This window comes from Squalius cephalus (genome assembly GCF_949319135.1).
Source record: "Squalius cephalus genome assembly, chromosome: 4".
Classification (NCBI taxonomy): Eukaryota; Metazoa; Chordata; class Actinopteri; order Cypriniformes; family Leuciscidae; genus Squalius; species Squalius cephalus.
This window is the reverse complement of record NC_137125.1, coordinates 19,333,695-19,352,970: the sequence shown is the minus strand read 5'-3', so window position 1 is coordinate 19,352,970 and position 19,276 is coordinate 19,333,695.

The following is a 19,276-nucleotide window of genomic DNA, read 5'->3' as shown; positions in this document are numbered from 1 at the left end:
GTTTTCTTAATTTGCGGGTATTTTTTCTATTTGCATGTGTTTTCTTCAGTTGCTGCGCGTTGAGCTCTCTCGGCCACCGTACATTTGGCATTATCAGGACCCACAAATATTCCTCTGTTGCATTATTATACATTATATTCAACATTATATAAAGTAGTTTAATGTAGTACTGACACTGAAACTCTGTACACTTAAATTCTTTTACACACAGTAATTGTCTATACACAGTACATAGTTGCATTTTTGTATTGCCATATATTGTGACACGATATATTGTTACACCTTTACTATACGTTCATAAATGAATAATAAGTGATATGGTAACATTTCATGAATGTCGTTAATTCAGTTGTAAGTCACTTATAAATTATTAGTTAATGATGAACTAATGATGACTATACATTCATGAATTAGTTATAAGTGGTATGCTAACGATTTACAAATGTGTAGCAAGTTATCGTAAAAAATGTGTAAATCACGAAATCAAACAGAAGCACAAACATGCAAGTATGTTAAAGCAGTGTTTTAAAGAATAGTAATGTATTTCTTTCCAAGTGAATAAACATTTATTTATGACTTACATTAAAGGAGTAGGTCACTTTCAAATAAATATTTCCTGATAATTTACTCACACCCATGTCATCCAAGATGTCTTTCTTTCTTCAGTCGAAAAGAAAGTAAGGTTTTTGAGGAAAACATTCCAGGATTTTACTCCATATAATGGTCTTCAGTGGCAACCAACAGTTTGAACGTTCAAATGTCCGTCTCAATGCGGCTTCAAAGTCTCTACACGATCCCAGTCGAGAAATAAGGGTCTTATCTAGTAAAAAATTATATTATATATATATATTTTATTTTTTGAAAATGACGATCACTTTGCTAGATAAGACTCTTATTTCTCGACTGGCATCGTGTAGAGACTTTGAAGCTGCAATGAGACAGACAGTTGGACCTTCAAACCGTTGGTTGCCATTGAAGTCCATTATATGGAGAAAAATCCTGGAATGTTTTCCTCAAAAACCTTAATTTATTTTCGACTGAAGAAAGAAAGACATGGATGTCTTGGATGACATGGGGTGAGTAAATTATCAGCAATTTTTTATTTTAAAGTGAACTAATCCTTTAAGAGGATTCCAATGGGTTATGTTAAATCCCTTCTGTGTGGGATCTAGTGATAATGTGAACCGGTTTTACCTGACACTGAAGCTCACATAATGGGCACAGCAGTTAAAGGGTGTACTCACACTAAGCGATCTTCACTTAACTGTCCCTGGCCTGCTTGGAAGAGGTGGGCCAAAGCATGGTTCAGTTGGGCTCGGGTGCAGTATGCATGTAGTGTGATCGCAAACTATGACGGCGAAATGAACAGCTACTACTCTTGTGTGCGTCACTGTCATCATTACAACAGCAAATGTATTCGATTACTAACAAACCTCGGTTCCCTGAAATAACGGAACGGGTACTGCGCCGCTAGAAGCAATGGGAAAACGCCTTTTTCTAAGGTTTACTGAAGTTTTATTAAAATCTTGCAGTGTAACTACACGGGCAATGGTCGCTCCGCTGAGAGGAACCAACCAATGACCTCTGCTGGGCGAACCTATGGCGTGAGAGCCCACCAGAGCCCGTCGAAATGGGCAGGGCCAGCCTTCTATTTAAGCATGCATTCTGGCCATAGGAATCAAGTCGTGCAGCAAGACACAGCCAGTGACAGAACTTGTCCTCGTTCTCTCAGGGAACCGACGGTACGTTAGTTAACATAAACATACCCTAGGGATACAGTTCACTCGTACTACATCGCTAGACGCAATGGAAACCCAGTCCTATCACGCCATGCTCAAAACTGCAGAACGACACCCGTTCCAGGGCCCAGACCCTTGTATAAGGGCCCAAGGGTGCCAGGGCTAACCAGGGCTGTATAATAGCCAGAGACAGGGCTCCGACCTATGTCAGAGCCACATAAGAATTCTCAGCGGGTTGAACTCATATAGAGGTCAAAGCTCCACTTACACAGACAGGACCTGTGCTTGAAGATATATAAAATCTCGCGAAGGTGGACGGTGAGGACCAGCCAGCCGTCGCACTGATGTTACCGATGGAAACTCAGCTGGACACCATGCCTCTAATGGACTGTGCCTTAAATTCGATGGTCTATTGTAGGCGCATAGAAGTGTAAGCCAAAGCAATTGCATTTACTATCCAGTGGGATAACCTCTGCTTTGTGACCGGATGACCTTTGGTGCAGCGCAGAAACACACAAAAAGCTGCTCAGATTACCTAAACAGGGCTGAGTGCTTAATATATCGTGTTATATATTGGCCGTGTCAACTCCGGGAACCTTGGTTGGTTTTGCAAGAGGGGGGGGGGGGGGGCACCAGAAGGACTGCGCATCTGTCCTCCCTGATCCGTCTGATGACATGAGGGAGCACCGTGACTTGGGGAAAGGCGTAAAGGGGGCGGTTGGGCCATTTCAGCCAGTACTGTAGGGATTGCATATGAAGCAGACTAGCTGGAGTACCGAAGATGCAGAGGCCATGAGGATCAGCATCTTCTGAAATCTCTCTTCAAATGTTATCTTAGGCCGGGGACCTTGGTGCTTCAGAAAAGGGTACCGCTTGGCGCAACGGAACTTTGGTGGGGCTCAGGCTCTGGCTTTGTCTGAGCGGTCGAGGGCGTAGGCCTTGTTGGCTGCTGAATCGGCGTATTCTGGCTACTAGAAGCAGCTGCAGACCAGGAGCGCTTTGGCAGGAAGTGCCACATTGCCTGCTACGACTTCTGTGCAGCAGTGAAGTGCACAGCAAAGCCATCCACTGCAGGGCCAAAGAGGCCGGTGGGCAACACTGGGGAGTCGAGAAAGGCAGCCTTGTCTGCGTCCTTTATCTCCGTCAGGTCGAGCTAGAGGTGGTGCTCCTGCACCACCAAACTGGCCGTTGTTCTGCCAATCACCTGGGCCGTTGTTTTCATTGTGTGCAGGGCCAGATCAGTTGTGCCGCGCAGCTCTTTAAATGAAATCGGCCTACACGGCTTGGACGGGTGAGCAACCTTCACCTTCCATCCTTTCGTCCTGCGGAGGCAGATTTTCGTAGCCCTTTTCCCTTTTCCTCTGCAATGGTAGTGAGGGCAGTGGAGGTAGAGGGCCGCTAGCGGGGAGGGGACGGGGTTTATGACATATACTGGGACCAACCATCTAGGGTGATTGAGATGCTTTGGCTTAGCTTTTCAGGACTAGTGTGGCACGCTTGGTCTATACCCTCACCAGCACTTACACTGTAGTACACACTATAAAGTGTTCCACACCTGTTGTAGATGATGTGTAAACACAAATAAATCATTTACAAAGATTTCTGCATCCCCTAATCTAAAGTGTAAACTATTCATCAAATATAAACATGTGTCATATTCTTTACAGATCTTCATTATAAATTATGTACAAACTGAAATTTTTAAACTTATTTATGTGCCATATGCAAAGCTTCTGGTATACCTTTCAGTTGATATAAAAATCTATATGAATCCCTTATTTAATATATAAGTTATAAATAATTCATGCAAATATATTATTATGTCGATATCTATGAGACCCTAACTCACCCCATACCTAAACACAACCACTTTTCAGCCAGTTCACAAAAATAAGAACGTAATATACTGTAGATATATTTACAGTGACAGTTATCTTAGTTAATAAACAATTGTATGTATCATTTTAAGTTCCCTACTCCACCCTATAACCGTAAGCCTAACTGGCAGAAAAGTGTATAGTCACAATAATTTATTTAAAATATGACGAAAATCAGTTTAAAGAATAGACAAAATGGCGCGTGAGCTACATTGCCAGTGCTCTGACATCAATAATTATAATTATTGCAACATAATTATTCTCCTCGGCTTTCATTGTTAATTGCACTCTTTCCTGTTGCGTGAGCGTCGAGTCTGAGGAGGAGGGGGTGGAAGAAACACCGTTCCCTTTCGAGGGAACTCGCGATGCGTCGATGCTTTGGGAATGGCCCTGCATGATTGCATCTGAAGCACATGTGTCAACTAGTCCTATGGCGAGAGTGAACGTCACAGGCGGGTGATGTCAATGACCAGGAAAGGATAAAAGCACATCCGGTTACGACCGCGCTAGCTTCTGTGCCTCAGCAAGCGCTCTATGTCAAACTGTCTGTCATATTTATTGTTGTCTGTCACGAAACCTATACAGCTTCAATCTTTATATTATGGCGTCCAAACAATCATTCAAAACTTCTCCCTGCCCTCGTTATCTTACGGGTGGGGATACACACAAACTTTGCGTAATGTTTTTGGGAGTGGAGCATGCTCTGTAAGCCTTCGAGGGAGCTGACTGTGAGCATTGTGAGAGGCTGCCGCTTTGCACGCTCCGCTCTCGCCTGTCACTCTTTGAGGAGAGTGTTCAGGTGAGCGTTCCCAGCGGTTCGGGTCCCACTGCTGCCAAGGCAGCACAGAGACTCTTATCATGGGGATCGCAAATGGATCTCACAGAGGGGACTGAACGGCAGTGGCTCAGTGGTTCATGTAGGTTGTCTACAAACCGGAAGGTTAGTGATTCAATCCCCGGTTCCACCTGACCAAGTTCCGAGGAACTAGATGTGCTGAGCATCGAAACAGGGAAGAAGAAACGCCAGCTTCTTCCCAAGCACATGAGGAGCTGGTAGAGGTTTTGTCTTGAGCTGTGTCTAAGTTGAATATTGAATGGCCAGCCGAGAAACAAGTTGCCCGTTCTAAGAGTCTTTTAGATGAACGTTTTCTCACATCATGCACAATACCTCCACCTAGGGGACTTCCATTCTTTCCAGATCTTCACAAAGAGTTATCTAGATCATGGAGTTAACCTTATTCATCTAGAGTATTTAGCCCTCAAGTTCATGTTTATTCTGAGATTTAAGGGTTGAATGAATATGGTTATAGGACGAAGCCGAAAGTAGAACAGACTCTTGCATCATGTCTTTCTCCGGCATCGGCATTATTCTGAGATTAAAGGGTTGAATGAATATGGTTATAGGACGAAGCCGAAAGTAGAACAGACTTTTGCATCATGTCTTTCTCCGGCATCGGCATCGTCCTTGATGTCCCCAATGCTGCCCACTAAACCTTTAAAAACTTCCTCTATGTTAGTGGGCAAAGCATATACAGCAGCAGATCAGGCTTAGTAGATTATCTGTCAGAGTGGAAGACTCTACCAAATATATCTCAGTGGGTCCTGCATATAGTAGAGAAGGGGTACAGAATCCATTTCGGTTCTCGTCCTCCACGCTACAATGGGGTGTTACTCACTGTAGTACATCCAGAGCAGGCTCTGGTGATGGAACAAGAAGTGGAAGCACTCTTAGCAAAGGAAGCTATAGAGCCACAGCCCGACAGAGATTCAGGGTTCTACAACCGGTATTTCATTGTTCCGAAAAAGGATGGGGGGGTTGCGTCCCATTTTAGATCTTCGTCTTCTGAATTGTTCAGTCAAGAAATTGAAGTTCAAGATGCTAACATTGAAGCAGGTCGTGACTCAAATCAGATCCGAGGACTGGTTTGTCCTGATAGATCTGAAAGATGCATACTTCCATGTCTCCATCCTTCCACAACACAGGAAGTTCCTAAGGTTCGCTTTTGGGGGCAAAGAATACCAGTATCGGGTTCTTCCATTTGGTCTAGCTCTGTCACCCCGCACATTCATGAAATGCGTAGATGCAGCTTTAGCCCCGCTCATGCTGCATGGCATACGTATTCTGAACTACATAGACGACTGGCTTATCCTAGCAGAGTCAGAACCTCTAGCGGTTCAGCATCAAGATGTCATTCTCGCGCATATGAAGAAATTGGGGTTGAGATTTCATGTCAAGAAAAGTGTACTTTCTCCAGCACAGAGGATCACCTTTCTTGGTGTCATGTGGGATTCAGTGACAATGAGGGGTGTGCTCTCGCCTGCTCGTGTCGCTTCAATCCTAACGTCTGTAAAAAAGATAAAGCTAGGCCAGTCTCTCACTGTAAAGCAGTTCCAAAGACTGTTGGGTCTGATGGCAGCCGCGTCCAACATTATTCCGTTCGGCCTGCTGTACATGAGACCCCTGCAGTGGTGGTTCAAGACCAAAGGGTTTTCTCCGAGGGGGAACCCACTCCGTATGATCAAGATTACACAACGGTGTCTCCATGCTTTGGATATATGGAGGAAACCTTGGTTTCTATGCCAGGGTCCAGTGTTAGGAGCTCTTTGCCATCGAGTTTCGCTCTCGACAGACACTTCTCTCACCGGCTGGGGAGCGGTAATGGAAGGCCGCTCAGCTCAAGGTCTTTGGAAGGGTCATCATCTTTCGTGGCACATAAACTGCCTGGAGATGATGGCGGTCTTCAATGTGTTGAGACATTTTCCTCCAGACCTCAGGGGACATCACGTGCTTGTTCGCACAGACAACACGTCGGTGGTCTCCTACATAAACCATAAAGGGGGTCTGCGCTCACGTCTACTATTCAAACTGGCACACCAGATTCTCTTGTGGTCCCTAGGGAAGTTACTCTCCCTGAGAGCAATTTATATTCCGGAGCATCAGAATGTAGGAGCAGACATCCTGTCCAGGCAGAGGCTGAGGCCCGGGGAATGGAGGCTCCACAACGGTGTTGGAGCGCATTTGGGGAGTGTATGGCAAGGCACAGGTGGATCTGTTCGCGTCTCAGGATACAACGCACTGTCCACTTTGGTTTTCACTCACACATCCAACCCCGTTAGGTCTGGATGCCTTGGTGCAGACGTGGCCGAGGCTACGTCTGTATGCTTTTCCCCTGATTGCTCTGCTCCGGGGAGTTCTGGAGAAGGTTCGCCAGGACGGAGCGAGTGTACTGCTAGTAGCTCCGTACTGGCTAAGCCGAGCTTAGTTCTTGAACCTAATATCCCTTCTAGACGGCTCTCCCCTGGAGCTGCCGGTCAGGAGGGACCTTCTATCTCAGGCTGGGGGAGTAATCCTCCATCCACGCCCAGGAACACTCAACCTGTGGGTCTGGCCTCTGAGGGGGCTCGACTCATAGACTCTGGTCTCTCAACTAAGGTTGTAGAGACCATATTAACCCTCTGAGGTCGGCAAACGCGCCCACGCGTTTTGCTGGATTTTTTTCAGTTCAGTTCAAAAGAAATTAATTTTGCTCTGTTGACTTTGATATTACAAGCAAGTTTCATACATCAATCGATTCTGTTAAATGTGTATTATTTTTGTGTATACTCACAATAAAAACAAACTGTTGTGCTTTTTGCCAAATAAAGAAAAATAAACGTGATGCATGTTCTGCCTTCTCTCTGCCAGTGAAGACCATTCTGAAACGCGTCCGAAAATGAACAATAACTCAGCGAATACTGAGTCAAACAGGCATACAGCCACACAGGCATGAAGCTTGAATTCTCTTCTTTAAAATGAGGTATTTTATATAAAAAACAAATATTCTCATCTTGTGAAATCTGTATTAAAAGAGAGCGATTCCAGTCGAGCTAATTAGACCTCATTCAAATGTAATGTGACTCCGCCCACGGAGAGCGCGTGCTATTCAAACGCAAATTACTGAGGCAATCCTGTGAACGCCCCCATATCAGCTCGAGAAAACACAAGTTTAATCATATCATTGTAGCCTACGTGTTTACCATCTGGCAGCGCTGTGAGGAATAATAATAACGGAAAATCTACCTCAGAGTGCGGGTATTGCAGGAGAGAGGATCCAAATACTGTAGTAAGTTTTTTTTCCTTCTCAAGTTAATCGCGTTTCTGTGAATGAATGAACGGCAGCCGCAGAGATGCGCGCTGTTTATCACAGCTCGCAAAAAGACAGTTTAAATTTAAATTGCGTCTCTGTGTGAATGAATGATGATGTTTTAGCAAACTGTATTGCTATACTGAGTTGAGTAAAAATCGACAGAAATATGTTGAAATAAAATGTAGGCTATTTGTATAAGCAACGTATTAAACTGAAAATTAACATTTATATGCCCTAATATTTCATAAAAACAACGTTACAGTCAGGCGTTTCTGTTTGTGAATGAATGTTTCGGTTTTAGCAAACTGTATTGCTATACTGAGTAAAAATCGACTGAAATATGTTGAAATAAAATGTATTTGTATAAGCAACGTATTAAACTGCAAATTAACATTTATATTTCTTATAATAAAAATGAAAGACCTATGTTACAGACATATGAAAGACAACATTTCGTTGATTAGTTTTGGATAGATTATACATTTTTACTGTAAAATATCTGCCAACTCAAATAAGCTTTTGTTTGCCAATATTTGCTCATGTTAAATATAGTATGTTTTGTCAAAAATAAAGTAATCAAATAATCAATCAAATCCTTAACTTTGAAATATGTATGATAAAATGTATACTTTAGTTTTTACAAAGAAAGATTACACTTGAATTGTTGTTGTAATTGTAACCTTTTTAATAAAAAAATATATTTACAAGGTAGATGTAAACAAACTATTAAAAGGTAAATATAAGCCTTTTCTTTAAATTATTTTTATTGTGTTTTATTAGTGACAAATTTGGGGAGAGGATAAATATTCCAAAACTGAAAATACAGTATGAGAATTAACTGCACAATTACTAGACATGTTTTCCTTGGATATTATAGGCCAAATTGCAAGCACAATATGTGGAAAAATAAAAAAGAATTGAGATGCTTCCAACTGTTGCTCTTGCATTCTTGTGGCTCAGTGACTCACCTGAATGAATGGCTAATTAAGTATGCAGGCCCCATTGTCTCCTAAGGTGTGAACCACTAAATATGCATGATCTGTGACGCCCACTCCGCATATTGCCTTTCCAAACAGAAAGTGCTTTGCAAAATTCAAATCAATGTATTGTGTTATGTGAATGATTAGGCAGGGTGATTTTCACATCATTTTGAAGAAAAAACACTAGGCAATGACATCTATTAGACAAAAGTCTTATTGGCACATATTTAGTATGTGTTTTATGGCCTTATTTCAGAAACTTTAGTTTTAATTTTTTTCAATAACCACGCATAAACATTATTCTCTCAAAAATGCAGACATGTACATTCTTGTTGCTCACATATTATGGTAGCCCTGTTTGTGCTAAATAGTGTGTAATTTTTTTTGCCATTAATATGTGTATATGCAACTGAAAAAAGCTCAAATGTCAGGGCATGTCAGAACATCTCAAGGACCCCAAAAACACCTTAGACCCCAGAGGGTTAAACTCTAGAGCGCCATCCACAAGGAAACTTTACACCCTAAAATGGAGAGTTTTTTCTCCTTGGTGTAATATTAATTGCACTATTAGTTCAATACTTGAGTTCCTGCAAGATCGTTTTGCTTCTGGGTTATCTCCTTCCACACTGAAGGTCTATGTTGCTGCTATTGCTGCTTATCATGCCCCAGTGGGGGTTCTTTCTATTGGAAGAGATCCTTTAATTATACGTTTCCTTTGTATAATTTGTATAATCCTTTGCAGGCTGAGGCCTGCAGTTCGTACCAGAATTCCAGCTTGGGATCTGGCCCTGGTCCTAGAAGGTCTATCAGTCGATCCCTTTGAGCCTCTTGAGTCTGTTTCAAATAAATTTCTGACCCTCAAAACTATTTTCCTTCTCTTAAAAGAGTAGGAGATCTCCAGGCCCTTTTGGTATCTCCTTTGTGCCTTGAGTTTGCACCCGGGATGGTTAACCCTCTGGGGTCTGAGGTGTTTTTGGGGTCCTTGAGATGTTCTGACATGCCCTGACATTTGTGCTTTTTTCAGTTGCTTATAAACATATTTATGGCAAAAAAAATTACACACTATTTAGCACAAACAGGGCTACCATAATATGTGAACAACAAGAATGTACATGTCTGCATTTTTGAGAGAATAATGTTTATGCGTGGTTATTGAAAAAACTAAAAACTAAAGTTTCTGAAATAAGGCCATAAAACACATACTAAATATGTGCCAATAAGACTTTTGTCTAATAGATGTCATTGCCTAGTGTTTTTTCTTCAAAATGATGTGAAAATCACCCTGCCTAATCATTCACATAACACAATACATTGATTTGAATTTTGCAAAGCACTTTCTGTTTGGAAAGGCAATATGCGGAGTGGGCATCACAGATCATGCATATTTAGTGGTTCACACCTGAAGAGACAATGGGGCCTGCATACTTAATTAGCCATTCATTCAGGTGAGTCACTGAGCCACAAGAATGCAAGAGCAACAGTTGGAAGTATCTCAATTCTTTTTTATTTTTCAACATATTGTGCTTGCAATTTGGCCTATAATATCCAAGGAAAACATGTCTAGTAATTGTGCAGTTAATTCTCATACTGTATTTTCAGTTTTGGAATATTTATCCTCTCCCCAAATTTGTCACTAATAAAACACAATAAAAATAATTTAAAGAAAAGGCTTATATTTACCTTTTAATAGTTTGTTTACATCTACCTTGTAAATATATTTTTTTATTAAAAAGGTTACAGTTACAACAACAATTCAAGTGTAATCTTTCTTTGTAAAAACTAAAGTATACATTTTATCATACATATTTCAAAGTTAAGGATTTGATTGATTATTTGATTACTTTATTTTTGACAAAACATACTATATTTAACATGAGCAAATATTGGCAAACAAAAGCTTATTTGAGGTGGCAGATATTTTACAGTAAAAATGTATAATCTATCCAAAACTAATCAACGAAATGTTGTCTTTCATATGTCTGTAACATAGGTCTTTCAATTTTATTATAAGAAATATAAATGTTAATTTGCAGTTTAATACGTTGCTTATACAAATACATTTTATTTCAACATATTTCAGTCGATTTTTACTCAGTATAGCAATACAGTTTGCTAAAACCGAAACATTCATTCACAAACAGAAACGCCTGACTGTAACGTTGTTTTTATGAAATATTAGGGCATATAAATGTTAATTTTCAGTTTAATACGTTGCTTATACAAATAGCCTACATTTTATTTCAACATATTTCTGTCGATTTTTACTCAACTCAGTATAGCAATACAGTTTGCTAAAACATCATCATTCATTCACACAGAGACGCAATTTAAATTTAAACTGTCTTTTTGCGAGCTGTGATAAACAGCGCGCATCTCTGCGGCTGCCATTCATTCATTCACAGAAACGTGATTAACTTGAGAAGGAAAAAAAACGTACTACAGTATTCGGATCCTCTCTCTCGCAATACCCGCACTCTGAGGTAGATTTTCCGTTATTATTCCTCACAGCGCTGCCAGATGGTGTAAACACGTAAGCTACAATGATATGATTAAACTTGTGTTTTCTCGAGCTGATATGGGGGCGTTCACTCGTTTGCGTGGATTGCCTCAGTAATTTGCGTTTGAATAGCATGCGCTCTCCGTGGGCGGGTTCACATTACATTTGAATGAGCTCTAATTAGCTCGACTGGAATCGCTCTCTTTTAATACAGATTTCACAAGATGAGAATATTTGTTTTTTATATAAATTACCTAATTTTAAAGAAGAGAATTCAAGCTTCATGCCTGTGTGTCTGTATGCCTGTTTGACTCAGTATTCGCTGAGTTATTGTTCATTTTCGGACGCGTTTCAGAATGGTCTTCACTGACAGAGAGAAGGCAGAACTCGCATCACGTTTATTTTTGTTTATTTGGCAAAAAGCACAACAGTTTGTTTTTATTGTGAGTATACACAAAAATAATACACATTTAACAGAATCGATTGATGTATGAAACTTGCTTGTAATATCAAAGTCAACAGAGCAAAATTAATTTCTTTTGAACTGAACTGAAAAAAATCCAGCAAAACGCGTGGGCGCGTTTGTCGACCTCAGAGGGTTAAGGCGAGACACTACAGGTGAATAGGGTAAAATTTTTAACTAGCAGATATCACCATGAAACCTTCCCAGTTGATTACCTACATTAAGATGAGAAAAAAATGTATTACAAGTTTTCTGTAATTTAATGTTTAAATATGCAAATTAGGCAATATCTAATTAAATATGCACTAATTTGCATATATTTAAAAAAAAAAAAATCTGAATATTAATCAGAATATACTGTCAATAGCCTTAAAAAAAGATTTTCGCCATGTTTTTTTGGAATAAAATGTTATATAAATCAGAATAGGAATAATATATTTACAAATCCCTCTGTAAATGTCTTCGTAATATAACTAGGTACAAGACTGGAAAGTTTGGTATATATAGGTGCTACTGAAGTGGAGATTTCAGACTTGGAGTATGAGAGAAAAGTCATTTTGAGAAAATGGCCTTTAAAGATTTATCATCAGCCAATGAGATTGCGCATTCAGCCCTTTTACTTTCACAATTGGTTGCTGATAAAAAAGAAATGACCATATTTGGATCCGAAAGCATTGTACAGGAGAGAGAGAGCTTTCCAGCGGTGCATGTGATGACAGGGAGCAGACAGCGATCGCGAAGCAGCATGTTGATTAAGAACGCCAACTTTTGTTGAATTTCTGAGAAATCTACAGATGCAAACAGACAAAATGTAGTAAAATAAAGACCTAAATGTGTATTTCAGACTTTTTTTCAAGTCTGAAAGAAGACATGTTATTGAAGACAAATATCCAAAAATCTCAAAATTGACCAGTAAAAAAACAACAATGTTTTTGCCTGCCGTGTCTCGCCTTAAGGCGTTCCTCTGTCCTAAACCCGGTTTAGTACCTAAGGTTCCAACCAACATACCACAGCCTATTGTACTGCAGGCATTCAGTCCTCCTCCCTTTAAGGATTTAGACCAGGAGAAACTGAACCTTATCTGTCCAGTCAGAGCACAAGATACTTACGTCCACAAATCTGCCCAGTGGAGAAAGTCTGATCAGTTATTTGTATGCTTTGGCCCCCCTAAGAAAGGCCTTCCTGCATCCAAGCATATGGTTAGCAAGTGGATAGTCGAGGCTCAAAGCGTCATTGACGCATCGCGCATCTCAGGTTACGACTGTAACCCTAGTTCCCTGAGTAGGGAACAAGATGATGTGTCACTTTGCCATACTTCCCACATCCCTGTGATCGACTTGCTTCGGCCTTTTGAAGCTAGCGCGGTCGTAACTGGATGTGCTTTTTTCCTTTCCTGGTCATGACGTCACCCGCCCGTGGCGTTCACTATCGCCATAGGACTAGTTGACATATGTGCTTCAGACACAATCACGCCGGGGCGTTCCCAAAGTGTCACTGACGCATCGTCTCGTTCCCTACTCAGGGAACTAGGGTTACAGTCGTAACCTGAGACGACCTCCGATATTTTGAATTTAGACTGCAGTACCTCTAACTGTCATTCTTACATACTTTAAAGTTCAGGCTTGGGTAAAGATATTGAATGTCTCGAAATGAGATGAAAACGGCACAAGAAATCTCATACAACATAATACGCTCATGAGATCACGTTACACACATAACTTCTAACAGGATGATCTGTAAATGATATGAAAGATCATTTACTTGTGATAAGTAGTTTAGACCTAAGATTAGGGGATGCAGATAGTGTTGTAAATTACTTTTATCCATGTACACATAATTTGTAATAGGAAAGGTAAAACTGGTTCACATTATCACTAGATCCCAAACAGAACACAAGTCTGTGCTGTAAAGTGAAAGGACTTAACATAACCCACTGAAATCCTCTGACTAAAAAAAGTCTTTAATAAATGTTTATTTGCTTGAAAACAAATAAATTCCTTAAATTCCTTAAAATCCTAATTCCTTAAAACACTGCTTTAACATACTTGCATGTTTGTGCTTTTGAATGCAGACCTCCTTAAAACTTCACGATGCATCAATAAATTATATACTGATCATTTACAAATGGTTGGTTCATCATTTGTTCAGGATTAACCATTGTTTATTGAGATACTAAAATAATTTTGACATACATATTATAATGATTTATTAGTGATAATGTATCAACTAATGACTTACAAACCATCTACTAATGATCTGTTTGATTTCATGATTTACAATTTTTTAAGATAACATACAACACATTTGTAAATCGTTAGCATTCTACTTATTAATCATTTATAAACGTATATTCATGTTTTGTAAATAATTAGTTCATCATTAACTAATAATATATAAATTACATAACGTTATTATAAAGTGTTAACAAAATAATATTCTGATTGATTCTGGGTGGGTCGCTATCACCCACAGTGAGCGCTCGCAGTGGAGGAGGGTCTGGCACAGGACTAAAGTGTGAAACCGAAACAAAAGTGAGTAAATCAGTCTCCTCAAACAAGCTTGCTAATTCTGCATTGACGAAAATATGAAAAATGTCCAAAAAATGTACTGTATGACAGGTGACAGTAGTGATTGACTTCCATGGTATTTTTTCCTACTATGATAGTCATTGGCTACCCTCAGCTGTCTGATTACTGACATTCATTAAAATATCTTTGTGTGTTCAACAGAAGAAAGAAACTCATACAGGGTTGGAACAATTTGAGGGTGAGTAAATGATGAAAACATTTTCATTATTGGGTGAAATAACCCTTTAAAGCCAGAGGAATATATCCATTTTGGTTTTATTTTTGTTAAATAAATAATGACATGACGTAATATGTCATGCATTGTTTTATTTATATATGTTATGCATTGAGTGTGTGTGTGTACATACATACAGTATAAGCACACATAGACATATACGCCTTATATATAAACATATAGTCTAGATGGGATGTACCCAAAAAGTGAAAGTGAGGAGCATTTATGGGTACAAGTCGGGAACCGGCCTACTTTACATATTTCAAGGGTGCTGAATTTTTTAGTTTTTGACCTTCTAATTTGCATATCAAAATGGCCGCCAAATTGCCTATCTTGCTCAGTCGTTGGACCATTTTCCCCTATTTTTTTTGTAAGTAGGCAATCAAGATGAGGAAATTAAGTTTCTTGATCGATAGTCAAGGGTCAGAGCAAAGATATAATGGAGGCTCACTGCCTTTTTTATGTATATATATATATATATATATATATATGCAAAATACCAACTTTTAAGGTGAAATTAAGCATTATTTGTGTCATTTTTTAAGGCCGACATACATATTCAATCAATAACACTCTTAAATGTTCCCAGTGTATATATGATATGTGATGTATTCCATATTACATAATTACTAAGAAAAACACCATTGCAAGTTGTCTGAGATTAATTTTTTTATGCAAATTAAGCATTTGTCCTCTAAATTCTAAGACGGGAAAAACCCAGGTGAATAGGGAAAAAAAACACCCGCGCCCGCGCCTCCGAATCAGGTTCTCGAGCCCGTGGAATGCGGCAATCGGAGCCCGGAGGCCATTCTGCCCCTAGCCGTACATGCGAAAGTGTGGGAAGCTATTCCAGGTGCGTCAGAATGGGTGCCGAGCACAGTAAGAGAGGGCTATTCATTGCAGTTCGCTCGCCGTCCCCCGCGCTTTCAAGCACGAACCGAGACGAGAGTGAATGGGGAAGTAGCACACCTACTTTGTGCAGGAATAGCGAAACTTCTGTGCAAAGGGGCCATAGAACCGGTACACCCTTCTCTGAGTGAGTCAGGCTTTTACAGCTGCTTTTACAGCAACTTCCTCGTGCCAAAGAAAGACGGAGCTCTCAGAACGATTTTAGATCTGAGATATTTGAACAAAGCTCTTATGAAAAGACCGTTCAAAATGCTCACAACCAGACAGATCCTCGCGCAGATTCGCCCGAGGGACTGGTTTATTTCCCCTCGATCTGAAAGACGCTTACTTTCAAATCCAGATAATACCCCGTCACAGGCCATTCTTGAGATTCGCCTTCAACGGTCAGGTATATCAGTACACCGTCCTGCCGTTCGGCCTGTCTTTAGCACCCCGTACATTCACAAAGTGCATGGACACGGCTTTCGCTCCCCTGAGAGGTCAGGGCATGCGGATTTTTAACTATTTGGACGATTGGCTGATTCTAGCACAGTCAGAGGAAGAACTTATCTCTCACAGAACAGTGCTTCTCAGCCACCTGGAAAGCCTGGGTCTCACGGTCAACTGGACCAAAAGCTCATTACTGCCCAGTCAGTCAACCTCTTTTCTGAGTTTGGAACTGGACTCTGTGGCAATGACGGCCCGGCTGTCGACACTATCCGACGCCTGGCCGCGTCTTTCCAGTTGGGCAGCGCCGCACCTCTAAAAACATTTCAGAGGATGCTGGGTTGTATGGCATCAGCTGCAGCAGTGCTTCAGCTGGGTCTACTGCATATGCGCCCGCTACAACGCTGGTTGAACGCTCGAGTGCCTCACCGAGCCTGGGCGTCCGGCGGCATTCGAATCAGAGTGACTCTGAGCTGCGTTTCAGCACTGAGACCCTGTTTAGCAGCCGACTGGTACCAGCGGGGAGTAACAATGGGAGCCGTCTCGCACTGAAAAGTTATCTCGACGGAAGCATCCAACTTAGGTTGGGGCACTCTTTTCGAGGGCAAACCGGTCTTTGGCCTGTGGTCAGACCAGGAGAAATGCCTCCACATAAACTGTTTGGAGTTAATAGTGATCTAGAACGCGCTCAAGCGCTTCCTCCCACATATACGGGACCACCATGTGCTAGTCTGCTCGGACAACATGTCCGTGGTGTCCTACGTGAACCGACAGGGCGGTGTCAGATCCAGGAATCTGGGAGCCGCGCACGTGCCAGGCCACCTGATTGTCGGGCCAGACAGACTGTCCAGAGACAACATTCCCCCGGGAGAATGGTTCCTGCACCCCCAGACAGTCCAGCTACTGTGGCGCCTGTTTGGCAGGGCGGAAGTCAACCTTTTTGGGTCAAAAGACAACACTCACTGCCCGACGTTTTTCTCAAAGAGCGAGGATGTGCTGGCCCAAACCTGGCCCAGCCGCCCGCTGTATGCTTTCCCTCCGATCTCGCTGTTACCACAGGTAATCAAGAGGATCGGGGAAACGCGCCACTAAGTGCTCCTCATAGCCCCGCGATGGGAGAACCAAATCTGGTACCCAGAGCTAGTTAGGCTGTCGCACTCAGCCCCATGGCCGATCCCAGTGAGGAAAGATCTTCTCTATCAAGCATGCATGCCTGGATAATTAACGGATACCCGTTGATTTGCCAGAAGGGGTCGTAAACACGATCATGCAGTCTAGAGCTCCTTCCACGTGAAGGCTCTATGCGTCTAAATGGTCAGTGTTCTCCAAATGGTGCGCTACTAAGAGCCTGGATCCACACACATGTGGGGTTTCACGGGTGCTCTCCTTCCTACAAGAGCTGTTGAACAAGGGCGGGTCCCCCTCCACGCTCAAAGTGTATGTTGCGGCTATTGCAGCGTTCGCGGAGACGACGTGCAGCCATGCAATAGGAAGGAGCGAGCTTATCATTCGCTTCCTTAGAGGATCCAGGATGGTGAACCCCCCGCGGTCCCCCTCAGTTCCTATTTGGGATCTTTCTCTGGTCCTAGAGGCCCTGAAAGCGTTTCCCTTTGAACCGCTAGAATCTGTGGATCTGAAATACCTTTCGCTCAAAACCGTTTTCTGACAGGTCTGTCGTCAGTAAAACACGTGGGGGATCTACATGCTAGTCTGTTAGCCCCACATGTCTCGAATTCGGACCAAATGACTCCAAAGTCATCCTCAAACCGAGACACGGGTACGTCCCCAAAGCGATTGGCACTCCCTTTAGGGCGCAGATCATCTCCCTGTCGGCACTGCCAGCATCCGATAGTGAGGACAGTGATAACCTCTTATGCCCTGTCAGGGCGCTGAGAGTTTACATCACACGCTCCGCCGCCTTTAGGCAATCTGAGCAGCTCTTTGTTTCGTTTGGTGGGTGCACCAGGGGTCTCGCCACCTCGAAACAGAGCCTATCCAGATGGATAGTGGATGCTATTGCAGCAGCTTATGCGTCCAAACACCTGCAGTGCCCTTTGGGCATCAGAGCCCATTCCACTAGAGGCATAGCCTCATCGTGGGCTTGGTCCAGCGGGATTTCTATTCACGACATTTTTATGGTGGCAGGCTAGGCCTCCCCCTCTACATTTGTGAGATTTTATAACCTGGAAGTTCCCGCCTTGCAGGCTAAACTGATATCAGTTAAGTGATATGTTCTGCCCAGTCGTTCATGTGCAGACTACTTTCGTGTACTACTAGCTTTTCTGGTGAGCTGCACTAAGGGATGAGATTCTCTATATACAGTCCGGTGGAGCCGCTCTGTATTTTCTAGGGCTGTACTGTCCTAGTCGATTAGTCGATTAGTTGGTCGATACGTTCTGGTTCGACCAAAATTCTGATTGGTCGATTTTCTGCCGCGTTTATTTCATCAGTTTTGAGGCACTGAGGCGCGCTCATTTCATCAGGTGGAAAGCACTAACTGCTAATGGGGGTGTTTTCAGAATACCCTTGTTTCACTGTAACAGTCTGTCTTCAAAACACCCCCCTTGTTTTCACCTTTTTTGGATTAGTCCAACCCAAGAGAGAACGTCCAGCGTAGAAGGTTTGATGCTGAATATTATTTATTTAATTGTGAGAGCGTTTAATAGTCAGTCCTCTTCTAACATGTCAACAACAAAGAAATCGACAGTGTGGCAGCATTTTGTTAAAATTGATAACAGGAAAAAGGTCGAATGCAAAGTTTGCAAGCAACAGTTTTCCACAGCTTGACGACAAACATGACATATCATCTACTGTAAAAGTGGTAAGCTCACTTGTCTGCGTTAACTTGCCTTGTCTGTTTTGAGTAAGCTATGAACAAATATTATTTTTTTATTAAAGTGGATGTGCCTTTTGTGTTTATTAAGAGTAAAAGCTTTAAGTTAATAGTCTATTCGTGTCTCAGCTGCGAAGCTAACGTTAAGCTCATCAGCCTCGCTCGGTGCGAGGACATGCACGGTGAAATGATAGTGTCTGACTAATAATAACTTATTATTATAACACATGACAAAAATAATTGTCTAAATTATGTTGCATATTCCTCAACAGTTCTTGTGATGATATCACTAGTTGACAACATAGTACTATTTTCGGAAATCATAAGCTATGATATTGCGCAGGTGCACGTGCAGCGCTGTCAGAGCTGACAGACTCAAGTGTCAGACTCATTTCAGTGCAAAATAATTAGGTCAAAAACGATTTAATATACTGCAAATAGCCTACTAGTTGTTTGTTTATTTATAATTCATTTAGGCGGACAACAAGGCTACCAAGTACTGCGCACAGTGCACATCTAATTAATTTAACGTCATTTTTAGTCGATTTTTAGTCGAAAATTTCAGGACTTCGGTCGACCAAGATTTTCTTTGGTTGAGTACAGCCCTAGTATTTTCCCCATCA